A 16,784-nucleotide genomic window follows, 5' to 3' on the forward strand; every position below is an offset into this window, starting at 1 on the left:
ATTCCTGAACAAGCTTTACACATGCATATGTAAATCATATACAATTATTCATTTTTGCTTTACGTTATACCCCCACCCCTCCATGAACTCTGTTAGGGAAAATTTTAAATTTACTTTGTCAATTAAGCAATTTCAAAGGATCAAAAGGTATTAGGTGAGGAACACAAACACAGAGCACCAGGGCAACCCTAAGAGTTAATATTCAGAAGAGTAACTTTTGGGGCTTCCCTGGTGGTGCAGTGGTTAAGAATCCTCCTGCCATTGCTGGGGACATGGGTTTGAGCCCTGGTCCGGGAAGATCCCACGTGCCGCGGAGCAGCTAAGCCCGTGCACCACAACTACTGAGCCTGCGCTCTAGAGCCCGCGAGCCACAACTACTGAGCCCACGTGCTACAACTACTGAAGCCTGTGCGCCTAGAGCCCGTGCTCCGCAACAAGAGAAGCCACCACAATGAGAAGCCTGTGCACCGCAATGAAGAGTAGCCCCTGCTCACCGCAACTAGAGAAAGTCCGTGCGCAGCAACGAAGACCCAATGCAGCCCAAAATAAATAAGAGTAACTTTTTTTTAAACTTAATGATAAAAACAATACCACATGTAGTTTTTCATTTCTCATTATTTTATCACAATGATATGTTTATCTTCTTTGTACATGATTCCAGTCATTGATGTTTCACAGAATCCTGCTCTCTAACAGTTCTGTATTTTTAAGGTGGAAAGATTGGGGAAATGAATTTTCCTCTCGGATTAAGAGAGATTCTTGGTGAAGCTATTTATATCCTGTCTAGTTGTTGGTAGTCAATTTGAACTGGATTCAGAGTCCAGTCCAGTCCAATGTTTTAAAATTTGAGTTCTGCAGTAGAATCATTGGTCCTGTTACTCATTTTTATTAGGACTAGCCATGGAAAATGTGATTAATACTCTAGCCACGGCCATATAGCTTCAGTGTATTCAAATTGTTGACTTTGGTCTGTTAAGATACAGCACTTATCTTTTTAGTTGACTTTGGTCTGTTAAGATACAGCACTTATCTTTTTAGTTTAAATCTTTTGTGATTATTAATATAATAAAATAACAAACATGAATTTTAAAAGTATACTTCTAGCACTCTATCAATGTAAACTATGACTGCCGAAAATTTTCTTTAAAGCAGAAGTTTAATTGCAGTTTAATAGCCCTAAAATGTAATTCAGATTATTTGTGAAAGTTCTGATTTTTTACAGTGCTTCTCTTTGACTATTCCGACAGTTGTGTTGTACAAACAGGGCAGCAGGTAGAGATTCATCTAATTTCACTTGTAAAAATTCATCTGTATAGATAACTAGTCATTTCTAAAAAAAAATTTTTTTGTACTTACATCTGCAAACTCCTAAACTGTATATTGATACACTTTGACCAGGAGTTTTTTCAGTAGTAGTGATAACTGAAAATTTGTGGACAGCTGACGTTTTGGGTAATAGAAATAATTTGTAACACAATAGTGTATTGGTGATAACCTAATAGTGTTTTATCACTTATTTGTATCATGTTACATTTAAATTTCTGCTCTCATTATCCTGTTATATATGTAAGAATGTGGTTTTAAATTGTAAATGAACTGAACTAATAGGAAGAGGGAATATTCACCTAAAAGTTCTAGCATTTGGAGGCATTTTTGTATAATAAGATACATTTTTTAAAAAACTTAGCGCTCTCTTAGGTTCTACTGTTGTAGAGGGAGGGATGTGCCTTTCTTACCCCAGGAGGAAGTTGCTTTTATTATGATGGCACATGTACAAGTTCTGAGCTATGCTTCCTCATATCATTTGCTTGCTTTTGTTAAAATCCTTTTAGTGCAAAAGATCACTATGAGTTGCATGTAAGATTTTATTGTAAACTTAATATACATATTGTGGGGAACAGTTGTGACACCACTTGTGTAAGCACTCCTGGTACACCGGTTTAGGTGGTCCAGTGACCACCCACACATTCAGTGTGTCAATAGAAGAATTCACCAGACTAAGCATATGTTCATACTCACAGCTAAGATTTATTATAGCGACACAGCAAAGATATACAGCTCCCTCAGTAGGGGGAAAAGACAGATCATGAAGGAAATCATGAAGCTCTCTCTGAAGGGGCCACACAGAGCTCACTCTCCCTCCAACAGTGAAATGCAGGAACACAGGCACAGTGTTTCTGCCCAGGGAAGCCTGTTTGAAATGCAAAGTTCAGGGGTTTTAATAGGGGCTAAACCATGTAGGCACCCTTTGCCCACCAAAACTCCAGGCTCCCAGAAGGTAAGCAGGTGTTCACTGAAATCACATTGTTTATTTAAAAAGTCTAGTCAGGCTAGCATAGCAGATAGAACCTTATGTCACATAGGGAAAGCTTTAAAAGCCATATTCCTTGATGCCAGCTGAAGGCCAACCTGGTAAGCCCTTCTAAAAATCAGACCTGCACTATTCATTGAAAAGACTGTTCTTTCCCCTTGAAAAGGTCTCTGTACCCTTGTCGAAAATCAACTGACCCTAGAGGTTTTTTATGGACTCTGAATTCTGTTCTAATGACCTATATGTCTTATGCTAACACCACACTACATTGATGACTGTAGCTGCATAGTAACTTTTGAAATCAAGAAGTGTGGATTTTCCAACTTTGTTCTTTTACAATATTGTTCTGACTATTCACATCCCTCGTGATTCAAAATGCATTTTAGGATCAGCTTCTCCATTTCTTCTGCTGAGATTTTCATTGGGATTTTATTGGATCTCTAGGGCAGTTTTGGTAAAGTTGGCATTTTTGTCCTGGTTATCTATTGCTGAATGACAAACCACCCTCAAATAAGTGGTATAAAAGAACAGTTCTTGCTCATAAATTCTGTTGGGTCAGGAATTGGAATGGGGCACAGTAGGGAGGGCTTGTCTATTCCATGTACTTAGGGCCTCAGCTCAGGTGATTCAAATGGCTGGAGGTGGAAATCATTGGGAGGCTTCTGAGATGTTGGCACCTGGATGAGCACTGTCTACTAGAGCACTTATTAAAAGCCTTCCTAGGACTTCCCTGGTGGCGCAGTGGTTAAGAGTCTGCCTGCCAATGCAGGGGACACGGGTTCGATCCCTGGTCCGGGAAGATCCCGCATGCCACGGAGCAACTAAGCCCCTGCGCCACAACTACTGAGCTTGCATTCTAGAGCCCACGAGCCACAACTGCTGAGCCCGCCTGCCACAACTACTGAAGCCCGCGTGCCTAGAGCCCGTCCTCTGCAACAAGAGAAGCCACCGCAACGAGAAGCCTGTGCACCGCAATGAAGAGTAGCCCCCACTCTCTGCAACTAGAGAAAGCCCGTGCACAGCAACGAAGACCCAATGCAGCCAAAAATATATAATAAATAAATAAATAAATAAAAGCCTTTCTGTGTGGCTTGAACTTCTCACAACATAGCAGCTCAGTGCCAACAGGCAGCATCTGGAGAGCAGGTCTACCAAGAGAAGGAGGAGAAAGTCCTATGACCTTTTATGATCTAGCTTTTGAAGTCACATAGTGTCACTTCTTGTGTGAAGCAGTAACAAACCCTCTCAAATTCAAGGGAAGGGAACATAGACTCCCACTTCTCCATGAGAAGGAATTTGGGGTCACCATCACATCTTACTGGATCTTCCATGAATATATAGATCACTCAGTGATCTATAATTAATTTCTGACTGTTTTGTAGTTGGCTGTGCAGAGGTCTTGTACATTTTTCATTGGAGTTATCCCTTGGTACCTTATTTTTTAAACCTTGCTTTCAGACCCAGAATGTGGTAAATTTTGATAAATGGTCCATTTGTGTTTGAATATAATACGAACCTGTTACTAGGTACAGAGTTTATATATGTGCCAATTCGATCAAGTTTGTTAATTGTGCTCACAATATTTGCTTTTTCTCACAGCCATAATGGGTGATGTGTGCAAGTTTCCCGTTTATGATTGTGAAATTGTCTATTTATTAGTTTATATTTGCTGTAAAGATTTTGAAGTCATATTATTGGATACACACACACACGCACAATACACTCATGAAATCGTGATGTTTTACTGGCAGAATGATCCCTTTCTCATTAAGAAATGTCTTTATTTATCTCTAATAATGCTTTTGGCTTAAAGTCTACTTTAATATTAATATAGCTTTCTTTTTGGCTAGTATTTGCAGTGTATATCTCTCTGTTCTTTAACTTTGGACCTTTCTGTGTCTTTTTAAAAATGTCTCTTGCACTCATTATAGTGAGTTTAATAAAACCATTATTTGGTTTTATTTGATTTGGTTTTTATCCAATATGACAATTTTAGTATTTTAATTGGAGTATTTAGTCCTTTGCATTTAATGGAATTACTGATGTTGGTTGGGTTTCTACCTACTACGTTCCTGATTTATTTATTTATTTACTTGGCCACGCTGCATGGCTTGAGATATCTTAGTTCCCTGACCAGGGATTGAACCCAGGCCACAACAGTGAAAGCGCCGTGTCCTAACCACTGGATTGCCAGGGAGTTCCTGTGCTGATTTTTTTTAAACCATGTTTTATTTTTTCCTCCTTTCTTGCCCTCTTTTGGATTAATCAATTTTTATAATAGTCCCATTTTTTCCCTGTAATAACTTGTTAGGGAACTTCCTTGGTGGCGCAGTGGTTAAGAATCCGCCTGCCAATGCAGGGGACATGGGTTCGAGCCCTGGTCCGGGAAGATCCCACGTGGGAGAGAGCAACTAAGCTCGTGAGCCTAGAGCCCGTGCTCGGAAACAAGGAGAAGGCACCGTAATGAGAAGCCCGCGCACCGCAACGAAGAGTAGCCCCCCACTCACCACAACTGGAGAAAGCCCGTGCACAGCAACAAAGATCCAACGCAGCCAAAAATAAACAAATAAGTTTATTTTAAAAAATAACTTGTTAGTTCCACATCCTTTTATTTTTTTAGGTGTGTGATTACCCTGAATTAAAAGATCCATCTGTCTTATTAAGTTTAATATGAATTATTACTTATACCATTTTCCCAGTAATGTAAGAACCTTAAACTATTTGGGCCTTGTTACTCCTTTCCCACTTTTTGCATTATCATTATGAAGTTTGATTCTACATGTATGTTGAATTCCACAAGACATTAATATTCTTATTTTGTATGTTATTGCCAGTATACTGACCTCCATATATACTTTTCCAGTGGTCTTCATTGCTTCTTGAATTTTCATGTTTCTATCTGAGATCATTTGCCTTCTGACTAAAGAACTTCATTTAGTATTTCTTTTAGTGCAAGTCTTCTGGTGACAAATACTTTTTTTTTTTCTTGAAATGGTTTTATCTTGCTATCATCTGTATAGGATATTTTCTCTGGGAATAGAAGTTAGCTTATTTTCTTTCAGCACTTTAAAGATATCATTCCATTGTCTTTGGATTCCACAATTCTGTTGAGAAATCACCTGTTTTTTATTGTTGCATCTTTAAAAAGTGTCTATTTTCTCTACTTTTAAGATTATATACTTTTATTTTTAAATTTTAATACTTTTACTATGATGTTACAAGGTATAATTTTCTTTGTCTATATCCTGCTTGAGGTTCACAGAGCTTCTTGATCTGTAGGCTGATACATTTTCATGAGTTTTGGAAAATCTCAGCCCTTGTTTCATCAAATATTGCCTCTGCCCCATTCTATTTTTCCCCTTTAGGACTCCAGTATAAAATGTATTAGACCTGTTTCCTAACCTATTTTCTGTGTTTTTCTTTTTCTTTTCTCCTCTGTGCTTCTGTTTGGAAATTTTGTATTCATCTTTTTCCAGTTCACTAATCCTGTCGTCTGCATGTTCAATCTGCTCTTAAACCCATCCCCTCAATTTCAGATACTGTAGTTAATTTCAGATTGTCTTTCTCAGTTCTAGAACTATCATTTGATTTTTTTTTACATATTTTAGTTTTCTATTATGTTCCAAAATTGTTTATTTTGTCTGTTTTTTTTCTATTTTTTGAAGTACTTCATCACGGTTATTTTAAAGCCTTTGTTAACTTCAAGGAACTGAATCACCTGTGTGTGTGCTTTTACACTTTTATTGAAAGCTGGACATTGTGTATAAAAAGTGTAGAGTCTCTTGGACTTCCCCGGTGGCGCAGTGGTTAAGAATCCGCCTGCCAATGCAGGGGACACGGGTTCAAGCCCTGGTCCAGGAAGATCCCACATGCCACGGAGCAAATAAGCCCATGTGCCACAACTACTGAGCCTGCGCTCTACAGCCCGTGAGCCACAACTACTGAGCCCATGTGCTGCAACTACTGAAGCCCGTGCGCCTAGAGCCCGTGCTCTGCAACAAGAGAAGCCACCGCGATGAGAAGCCCCCGCGATGAGAAGCCTATGCACCGCCACAATGAGTAGCTCCCGCTCGCCACAACTAGAGAAAGCCCACGTGCAGCAACAAAGACCCAATGCAGCCAAAAAAAAAAAGAAAAAAAACAAAAAACTGTAGTCTCTAGATGATGTTCTCTTCCACAAGAGAGGGCTCACCCTCTCCTCTGCTAGACAAATAGTGTGCAGAGATGATCGCCTTAAGGCAATCAGGGTCTGTGCTTAGTTGAGGCTGGTTGGAGTTTCATCAGATTTCAATCTATGTCTGGTTTACCCTTGTTCATAGCACACAGCCCTCTAGGGTTGTCTTTGTTTTCTCAGACCAGAGAGACTGCAGGAAATTCCACTCTGCTTTTAAATAGTATTTTTGATTCACAGTTTTAGCTTCTTTCTTCTTAGAGCTGCAGAATTTGGCAAACATCCTGAGGGGGCAATAACCATATGTTTGAAGTCTTTCAAATCCACCATTTTGTCACTTCTGATCTGTGCAACCACCACAAGTACTATTATTTTTTCTGTCATGAATAGCCGCTCTCTGTCAGAGATCAAGCCTGAATTCTCAGCCTTACACCCCATCCAAATCAAGTGCCCCAGGTAAAAGGGGGACTGTAGATCATTAGTGTCAGTTCTCCACTTCAGTCTTACTGTGTTCTTTGGGGACCCTGTCCTCTGGCAGGCCTTTGTCTTAACAATGCTACAAGACTGCAGAAAATTATACCATGTTTTCAAAAGTTTAGTTCTGTAGCTTCTTTACCAATATAGCTTAAGATTCTGGTACATATCTTGAGAAAACAAGTTGCATGTTGAGGTCCTTTAAGTTTCCAGTTTTGTCACTCTAGCACTGTGCAACCACAGAAAGCTCTGTTAGTTTGTCTGACCCAGCAGTGGCCTGCTGCCTGTGCTAAGCCCAAATTCTCAGCTCTAGCCTGTACTCCAGGAGAAGAATGACTGCAAATAGTCGGAGCTGATCTTTGATATATTTCATCCAGTTCTGATTTTCAGTAGGACCACCTATCTGGAAACAGATATCCCTAACCTCTTCATTCTTTGAATGCAGTGCTACTACAACCTCCTATCTTTTTCCCTACCCTCAGACTGCCCTCAAATTAATCATCCTCAGAAATGTCAAAGTATTCCATCTAACTGAAATTTGATCTTGTGGGTTATCATTCAAAAATATTCAGAATGTTTAGGAACTTCCCTGGAGGTCCAGTGGTTAAGACTCCGCGCTTCCACCGCAGGGGGCGCGGGTTTGATCCCTGTGGGGGAAATAAGATCACGCATGGCATGGCCAAAAAAAAAGGTTTAATATTTCCCCACAGCCTCAATAGTGGTTTTGCAGAGGAGTCTGGGAAAGAAAATGGAGATGCTGGGAAAGAAAATGGAGATGCTGGGAAAGAAAATGAAGTAGAAGTGAATCATACATTTCTACTTCAATCAGTGATGCTCATTTTTATCGGATTTATATATGTGTCCTATGGTTCACAGGTTCATTTCCTTGGTTTAAATCATCAACCAGAAGAATAAAGTACTAAGTCCTTAAGACTCTCGTGATCAGATATGGCTTGCGTCTCCAGACTCATTTTCCACTCTCTGCCTCCCACCAAAATTCCTGCAGTTCCCATTGGCTCCCAACTTCTTCCACTTCCAGTAGAGAGTGGTGCTTCTCAATCTCAGACTTTGGTCAAACTGTTCATGGTGCCTAAAATGCCCTCTTCAATCCTTTAACTATCTCTCCCAGTGCTGATATCTTCCCTTTTGTTTTCCCAAAGGTGGTGCTAAAGCTCAAGTTTGGCATTTTTCTCTGGCCTGCAGATTCTGGCTGGCTTTCTGTGTGTGCTCACTAGCCACATGCCAAAACCGGCTCTCATTGTTGCCAAAAACTCAGCCTCTGTTCACCGGTGCCGAATAGGTTCTTATTAGAAACGCAGAGAGAGAACTCTGGAGGAGTAGAAAAGAGTAGCTTTATTACTTTGCCAGGCAAAGGGGGACATAGCAGACTCCTGCCTTGAAAAACTGTGTGTCCCAACCCAGGAGGATTTGATGAAGAGTTTTATAACAGTACTTCCCAAGAGTGGGTTTGCTGACAAGATTAGGGTGTGTGCAGGGTCTCAGGTGGTCTCCTCATCTTGAGGAGCTTCTCTGGTCCCTTTAATCTGGCCTCAGGTGGTCTCTTGGCTGCTCCTCCCTTGATTAGCAACTGTTCAAATCTGCCCTTTGGAACTCAGGGAAGGTCACGGAGGCTGGAGTCTTGCCTACAAGAAATGAGGGACAAAAAGAGGCCTCAGGGCCCGGGAGCCCCACAGGGCCCCACTCGGTTTCATCACTACTGTTGTCAGAAATGCACGCAGGGTGCTGGACACGGAGGAGGGGGTGCGGGGGGGGGGCATGTGCGTGTGCACGAGTTGTGCCAGGAACTGGGGGTGCTCGTGGACCAGTTGGGGGGACCATGGGTGATGTGTCCCCAGCAGCTATGATTTCTTGATGGAGTCCACAACATACTGTGAGCCGTGTCCCATTAATGCCCTCCAAGAATTCTACCCCAGCCTCTTCCCACTCCCCAGTCCTGAAGTTCATGATTCAGTATTCTGGATGTGCTGAGAGAGAAATGAGCTCCTTTCTGTGTTCCCCACAGTTGGGGAGGCCAGGTGGTCACGCACACACTCTCACTTTCCCTTGTTAGAGATATCACAGGCTCAGATGATCTCTCTTGGCCCTAAGCTGTGCTGTCTTGGGGGAGGGCTGATGGCAGTAAAGTCAAACTATTTCTTTTACCTTCTCCAATGTGTCCAAACTTGTATTTGTTTTTTGTTTTTTTGCTTCAACATTGTCCTGGAAGTTCTCTGCTGGAAACCTGGACTTCCACAATGGCTCTTTCATCCATAAGTGATTGTCTAAGACAGTGTTTTGCAGGAGTTCCTGGGCTGTGGCTGTGAGGGGCTGGAACCAGTTCATGGGCCACTGCAGGGTCCACAGCCAGGACCAGGACCACGTTCTGTATGTCTATTACCCAACACACAGGTGGGCAAGATTCCTCCCAGATCCCTTGGCAGAGATGCTCACAGCTCTCACAAAGGCACTTCTGTCCATGGATAGATGCCAAATTTTTCTTGGGGGCAGGGCACAAGCAAGGGTCAACTTATTCAGCCATAGTGCTGACATCACTCTGCCCCCAGTGTGTATCTTTATAAGTGCCCTTACCATGCTGTATTATCAGTATCACTAACCATGAGATCCTTAGTGTTTATCATTTTTGACTCCCTGGGACCTAGCACAGTATCTGGCCCACAAGAGCTCAAATATTTATTGAATAAATAAATGAATGAACTGGGCCTCAGATGATACTTAGGATTTTAAATGGCATATTTAAGTGGGGAAGGCATTCATTCAAGTAAGAGAAACCAAAGATAATAAAGTAAAAATAAGTGAAAATGGCCTTGGTCTGTGTGCAGTTAATGAGAGAAAAGATTAGGTGGAGAAGGCAGATTAATTAGATGTGAAACCTTGATTTGATGGCCTGTAAGAAATCAGTGTAAGTTTTTTTTTTTTTAATTCTATTTTTTTTTTATACAGCAGGTTCTTATTAGTTACCTATTTTATAAATATTAGTATATGTATGTCAATCCCAATCTCCCAATTCATCACACCACCACCCCACCCCCCTGCCACTTTCCCCCCTTGGTGTCCATACGTTTGTTCTCTACATCTGTGTCTCTATTTCTGCCCTGCAAACCGGTTCATCTGTACCATTTTTCTAGGTTCCAGATCAGTGTAAGTTTTTAATCAACAAAATGATGTAATAAAAGCATGCGTTTGGGGCTATTTATTTAGCAGAGTGTAGAATTGGAATTGGAATAATTTGTCATACTAGAATCCTCGGAATCATTCTTGGCTTCCACCTGTGAATGAAATCCTGCTGATTGTACTTAGAAATGCCTTTGGCATATGAGCCATGGCAGAATCTTAGTTCAGAATCTCAACCTCTTTCTTGGATCATAGCAATAACCTAATTTACCTCCTTCGTTACAGTCTCCTCACTTCCATCACTCTCAGTGCTCCTACCAAAGAGGTTTTTCTAAAAATGAGTTTAAGCTGCCTAAAAAGTTATTTGTCCATCTTTTGCTAACAAGCTCCTCAGCATATTACACACAGCCCTTCACAACCTAATGCCACCAACCTCTTTAGACTTGTCTCATACTATGCCTTTTCACATATATTTTGTCTTCTTAAGGACACTATGCCCTCATGCATATCTGCGACTTGCACATACTGTTTCCCTTTTCTGGAAAGCACCTCCACCCTTCCTCACTTGAAAAAAACAGTTCAAATGTCACCTACTCTGTGAAGCCATTCCCTAGTCTCCCAGCAGATTTAAACAGATGGATCATGCCTTAGTCACCTTTGTATTTTTAGAACTTATTGCATTTTCTAGCATAGTACTGGCTTCTACTAGGAATGGAGGTTTTTTTTTTTATATATATTTAAAATGATAAATATTACCGTTGTATTTTGGAAAAAATGTAAAACAATACAGATCTATATAAAGTAAAAATTGAGTACCATCTACTCATTCCTGCAATACTAAGGTATAATCACCATTAAACCCAATTTTGTGTGTATAATTTTGCACACTTTTTATGCATGCACACACATGCATATGTGTGTGTATAGTTTTAAAAAATTCAAGCCTGAATGACTGAATGAATGAGGAAATAAAGGAATGTCAGATGTTATTTTTAGCAACCCACAAATTAGTTAAATAAGTCAAGAAAGTCTTTTTTTTTTTAACTGTTTTTTAAAAAATATTTATTTATTTATTTGGCTGCGCCGGGTCTTTGCTGCAGCATGTGGGATCTTCATTGCGTTATGTGGGATCTTTCAGTTGTGGCATTTGAACTCTTAAGTTGCGGCATGTGGGATGTAGTTCCCCGACCAGGGGTCGAACCCAGGCCCCCTGCATTGGTAGCATGGAGTCTTTCTTAACCACTGGACCATGGGGGAAGTCCCAAGAAGGTGTCTTTACAAGGATAGAAAAGAAACAATAAAATGTAAGGGAATATTAAAAAAAACAAACTGGGAATTCCCTGGCAGTCCAGTGGTTAGGACTCCAGGCTTACACTGCAGGGCTGCACAGGTTCGATCCCTGGTCAGGGAACTAAGATCCTGCAAGCCGAACAGTGCAGCCAGAAAAAACAAACAAACAAAAACTATTGCAACCTCATGACTGAATTGCCTATTTTACGCTTACATAGAGTCAAATATAATTTCAAAGCTGCAAACTGTGGATTCATAGGTGGAGATTTTTAACAAGATGCAACAAGGAAGATAATCCTTCCTATATATCTCTCTCTGAATACTAGTTTTCATACCTGTACAATACAAATAATTCTACTTTGTAGGATTTATGAAAGGATTAGAAGCAAAATATATTAACATGCTTGCCATGTAGTTGAGTGATAAATTATAATTATTACCATTTGTATTGATCCGGTGTTTTACAGTGTGAGGGCAGACAATGTAGGTTATCTTGTTTATTAATAGCATTATTCCCTCAATATAATTGAATTTCATTCTGAATTTCTTCCACTCTTTAAGTTGGTTTTCAGGAATATCCAGCAATATGAATTTGGGTTTTATAATTTGCATAAAATTATAGTTATCCTTTTTACTTGTCCTTCCTCCTGCTGACTCATAGAATCAGCTTTAAAATAGAAAACCTATATTTATTTTGCATAATACTGCTATAGCAATGGCTAAAAATAACTCTGATACCTTCTTAGTAATTAAGGTTGCATACCTTATTCTAATTGAGAAGTAATTCATAAACTAATTTAGATATCTGGGAACTATTAACATGCAATAGATCTTTCTTTAGAATTTTTCTCTCCTTTCCATCCTTTTGTAAACTGTTGGGGTTTTTTTGTTTTGTTTTGTTTTTGTTTTTGTTTTGTTTTTTATGTTTTGGCTGCACTGCGCGGCATGTGTACTGTTTTAAAAGGCAAACTGCTGTGAGGTGATAATAGACCCTAAGTGAATGAAAATGGTTTGAAGGAAAAAATTATACATGTAGTTTTCTTCACATACTTTATTAAAATCTTGATTTACAGGAAAGATAAGCTAGGAGATATTCAGATTATATATTTTTTCTTATATTGCTGCAAAGAATTGTTATACTTTTATAATTTGTGTGTGTTTATACTTTATTTCCCCAAAGTGTAAACTTGTTGAAACAGGAACGATGTCTTATCCTTTTTGTACCACTTCCAATGCCTATCACAGTGCTATTTAATTGCTGATGAGTACATTGTCTTTAGATGTGGTGTTTACAGTATAATCTTATTTCTAGAAATATATTTTACTTATGAGTTCAGAATTAAGTCTATTCCTCATGCTAAACCTACTGGGTGATTTTTCCTATTGTAGCTGGATTATTTGTCCATTATAATTACAAAAGCAAGACTGGTTTCTCTTAGGAATATTTTTTTCTTCAAGTGATAACTATGGATCTAACTCTTATTCACCAGGGAATTATCGTGGTCTCTGACTGCTGCTGCTGCTATTTTATTGGTGCTACTTTCAGCTTTACTAGTGTGCAATATCAATAAACCATGATCATTGCTTTCATATATATGTTCCCAAATTTTACATTGTTCCCATCTACACACATAACTGTCCTTTCTATTGGCAAATGACACTTCTAACAAGTAGTTGCTGTTTTCTGTGGTGCCAAATTTGTATATAAATAATTTGTGCAAAACTAATCTTTTTACATTTTTTAATCTCCCTCTCTCTCTTTCTCTCCCTCCCTCCCTCCATCCATCCGTCATGCTCAGTGTACTATGCTAGTATTACAGGGGACAGAAAGAAGCATAAGACTTAGTCTTGTCCTCAAGTATAGCTTACCATCTATTGAGGAAAAACATATGTACACATAAAAAAAGATTAACAACCAGAGTGCTATATGATATGTCACAAGTAAATAATATGAGTTCACATAGTCTAGAAGATCCAAGGAAGATATTTGGGGCTGGAATGATGTGATGTGTTGACTGAGTCTGAGGGATAGTCTGATATAATGGGAAAAGTGCAAGACAATGAATTGGAAGAACCAGGTGTTCATTTCCACATCTTATTAACTGTTGTAACATTGTGACGTGGGCTTTCTGAACTTAATTTCTCTCATTTGTAAATTGGGAACCATGATCATGATAATACCTGCTCTGTCTACTTCTTCAATTCGTGAATCATATAATCAAATACAGTTATATAAAGATGTTCTGAAAACATTAAAGAACAATTCCAACCTAAGTGTGTGTTGTTTTAATTTTTCATCACCTACCATAGTGTTTATGCTCAAAACATCACTAATAATTAAGAAGTGTTAAAAGTTCAATAGGAAGAGAGGAGCAATGCTGGTATATAATTCGTATGTTATTTAATCGGGAGAGGAAATGACAAAATAAAAGACAGGGCTGTGATGCAAATATGACTTTTTTGTTTGGATACAATCCATACTACACCTATAATTATTTAGAAGCTAATAATAATTGTTATGAATAATGTAAGGATAATGATAACCACTGTTGGGACTTCCCTGGCAGTCTATGGTTAAGACTCTGTGCTCCCAACGCAGGAGGCACAGGTTCCATGCCTGGTCAGGGAACTAGATCCCACACGCCACATGGCACGGCCAAAAAAAAAAAAGATAGCTATTATTTATTGAGCTTTTACTCTGTGCCAGGGACTGTAGTAAGAACTTTTTATACACTCTCTAATCTTCATAACAATCCTAAGAATCAACTATCACTATTCCCATTTCACAGAGGGGAAAACTCTGGGACAGAGAGATTGTCATTTAGCAAGGTCACACAGGTAGTAACAAGCAAGGGATTTGAACTTAGATCTGTCTAACTTCTAAGTCTGTATGCTTATCCAGTAATTTCCATAACTTTGGCATATCACACAAAATGCAACGGTAAACTCAGAGCCAAATTGAAGTCCTTTGATGTATTTATTAACAGACAAGAAATGGATATTTAAATAATAAACTATTTCAAGCAAAGGTGAAGTGAGGAATGAAGCTTTAGAGGGAGGAGAAAGGCCAGTTCATGGAGGACTTGTATGTCATATATGAGAATTTAAACTTGATTCTGTGGGTAATCATGAACCATTGAAGGTTTCAAGTACAGAAATGTGATCATTGCCTGCCTGGCACAGAGTTGCTGCTCCATTCATACTTCATGAACAAATGAATGAATGGGATTTGCCTTTTAGAAGGACTGACCTGGTGACAGTGTGAAATACAGTTTGGAGGGAAGTAAGACTGAAAGTAGGCAAACTGGGGACTTCCCTGGCAGTCCAGTGGTTAAGAGTCCGCGCTTCCACTGCAGGGGCCATGGGTTCAATCCCTGGTCCAGGAACTAAGATCCCACATGCTGCATAACGCAGCCAAAAAAAAAAAAAAGAAAGAAAGTAGGAAAACTACTGTAAGATTTTGGGAAAAGATAGCAGAGCCGTTGTGAACCAGTGGCATACAGGAGCTGACTGGTACTGGCTTGAAAAGCCAATTATGTATATCTCTTCCCAACTTCAGGTTCAGTGACATTCAGTTGGTGGTTTGAAATCAGCCATGCGAGTATTTATTTACACCACAGATCTCAGCAAACACTACAACTTAGGGCTCTCTTTTCGGAGAGCTGATTTACCAACACACTACTGGCCTGATCAAAAGCTATAGCAATGTGATGGAAGAGGAGGAAATACTTACTAGAGGGGCTAATGAAATAGAATCAGCAATACTTATCATTAGTTGGTTGATGGGTGAGGAGTGTGAATGAGGGAGATTATATAATAGTTTATCAAGTTATTGGCTTCCATGATTCCAACGGGATACTGGTGCCTCTTACCAAGAGAAGGAGTTCAAGATAGGGGAAAGATAGTGAATTCTGTTCAGGGAAAACTGAGGTATCTGTGAAACATGATGGTAAAGATGCCAGTGGCTATATATTGGGGTTGGCCAAAAAGTTCGTCCGGGTTTGCCGTAAGATTTTACAGCTACGGAAAAACTCGAACGAACTTTTTGGCCAACCCAATAGATGTGAGCGTAAAAGGAGAGGTCTGGATTCAATATGAAATAGGGAACCATGAGGATGTAACTGATAGTTGAAGTCAGTTGGGACTGAAACACTGGGAGCAGAGGAAATTTTAAAACAAAATAAAGGGATAGAACCCTGGAAAAGTCTGGAAAAGTCTTCAAGTTTTATAAAGTAAATATACATGAAGCCATATGCCTTTTTGTTCAAAGACAGTGTGAGTAAGTAGGTAGAATTATATTTTCTGTGTAAATGCTGAGTTTGGAATAAAATTATCACTGCAATGTATATGAGTTTTATAGAATATTGGAATCTGATGAAAACAGAAATGTTATAGATCAGATTTATAAGAACTTTTTATAGCAAGATTTATGAAAATGACACTTTAAAACAACAAAAAGCTTTTTAAATATCCAAAAGAAGTTTAACTTTATATCAAACATCTGAAAGAATAAAAACACTCTAGAAAAATATAAAGAAAAATTATTTCAGAAATTAGCTAAAATGTAATTATAAGGAATTCTAGCCTATACTTACCTCTATCTTGACACTGTACTGCAACTCTTCTTTTCTTTGCCTCTGCCACTAGTTTTCACTGCAGGTGGGGAGAATGCTGTGTCTATCTTTGTTTGGGGCCTTGTACATAGTATGTACTCAGAAAAAAACAAACAATAAAACCCAGTCCTGTTTCTTCCATGACAGGGTGAGAGGTTTGAACAGATGACCTGGAAGGTCCCTTTCAATCCTGAGAGCCTGTGAAAAGGAAGTGGTGATAGTTGCTTACCACTTAAAAGAAGAAGTGGGCTTAATCTTTTATGGCACCGAAGGACCAATGTTTCAAAGCTACAGACTCTCAGCTCAATATTACACTGGTAAGAATTTTCTAACAAAGCTATCCAACAGAGGAAAGGCTGTTTCAGGAGGTGGCTATCTTTGAAATAAATGGAATGTGAGAGCTAGAAGGACCCTTCCATAGCTTTAGTTTAGGTCTTTCCAACTTCTTCATGCCATTGTCCACATGGAAAATGGTTGTACAGCACATCTATCAATATCTCAAGGCAGGACTTCCCTGGTGGCACAGTGGTTAAGAATCCGCCTGCCAATGCAGGGGACAAGGGTTCGAGCCCTGGTCCGGGAAGATCCCACATGCCGCAGAGCAACTAAGCCCGTGCGTCACAACCACTGAGCCTGCTCTCCAGAAGCCGTGAGCCACAACCACTGAGCCGGCGTGCCACAGCTACTGAAGCCCACGCGCTCTAGGGCCTGTGCTTCGCAACAAGAGAAGCCACCGCAATGAGAAGCACGCGCACCGCAACGAAGAGTAACCCCCGCTCACCACTAGAGAAAG

Source organism: Balaenoptera musculus, chromosome 16 (genome assembly GCF_009873245.2).
Source record: "Balaenoptera musculus isolate JJ_BM4_2016_0621 chromosome 16, mBalMus1.pri.v3, whole genome shotgun sequence".
Lineage (NCBI taxonomy): Eukaryota > Metazoa > Chordata > Mammalia > Artiodactyla > Balaenopteridae > Balaenoptera > Balaenoptera musculus.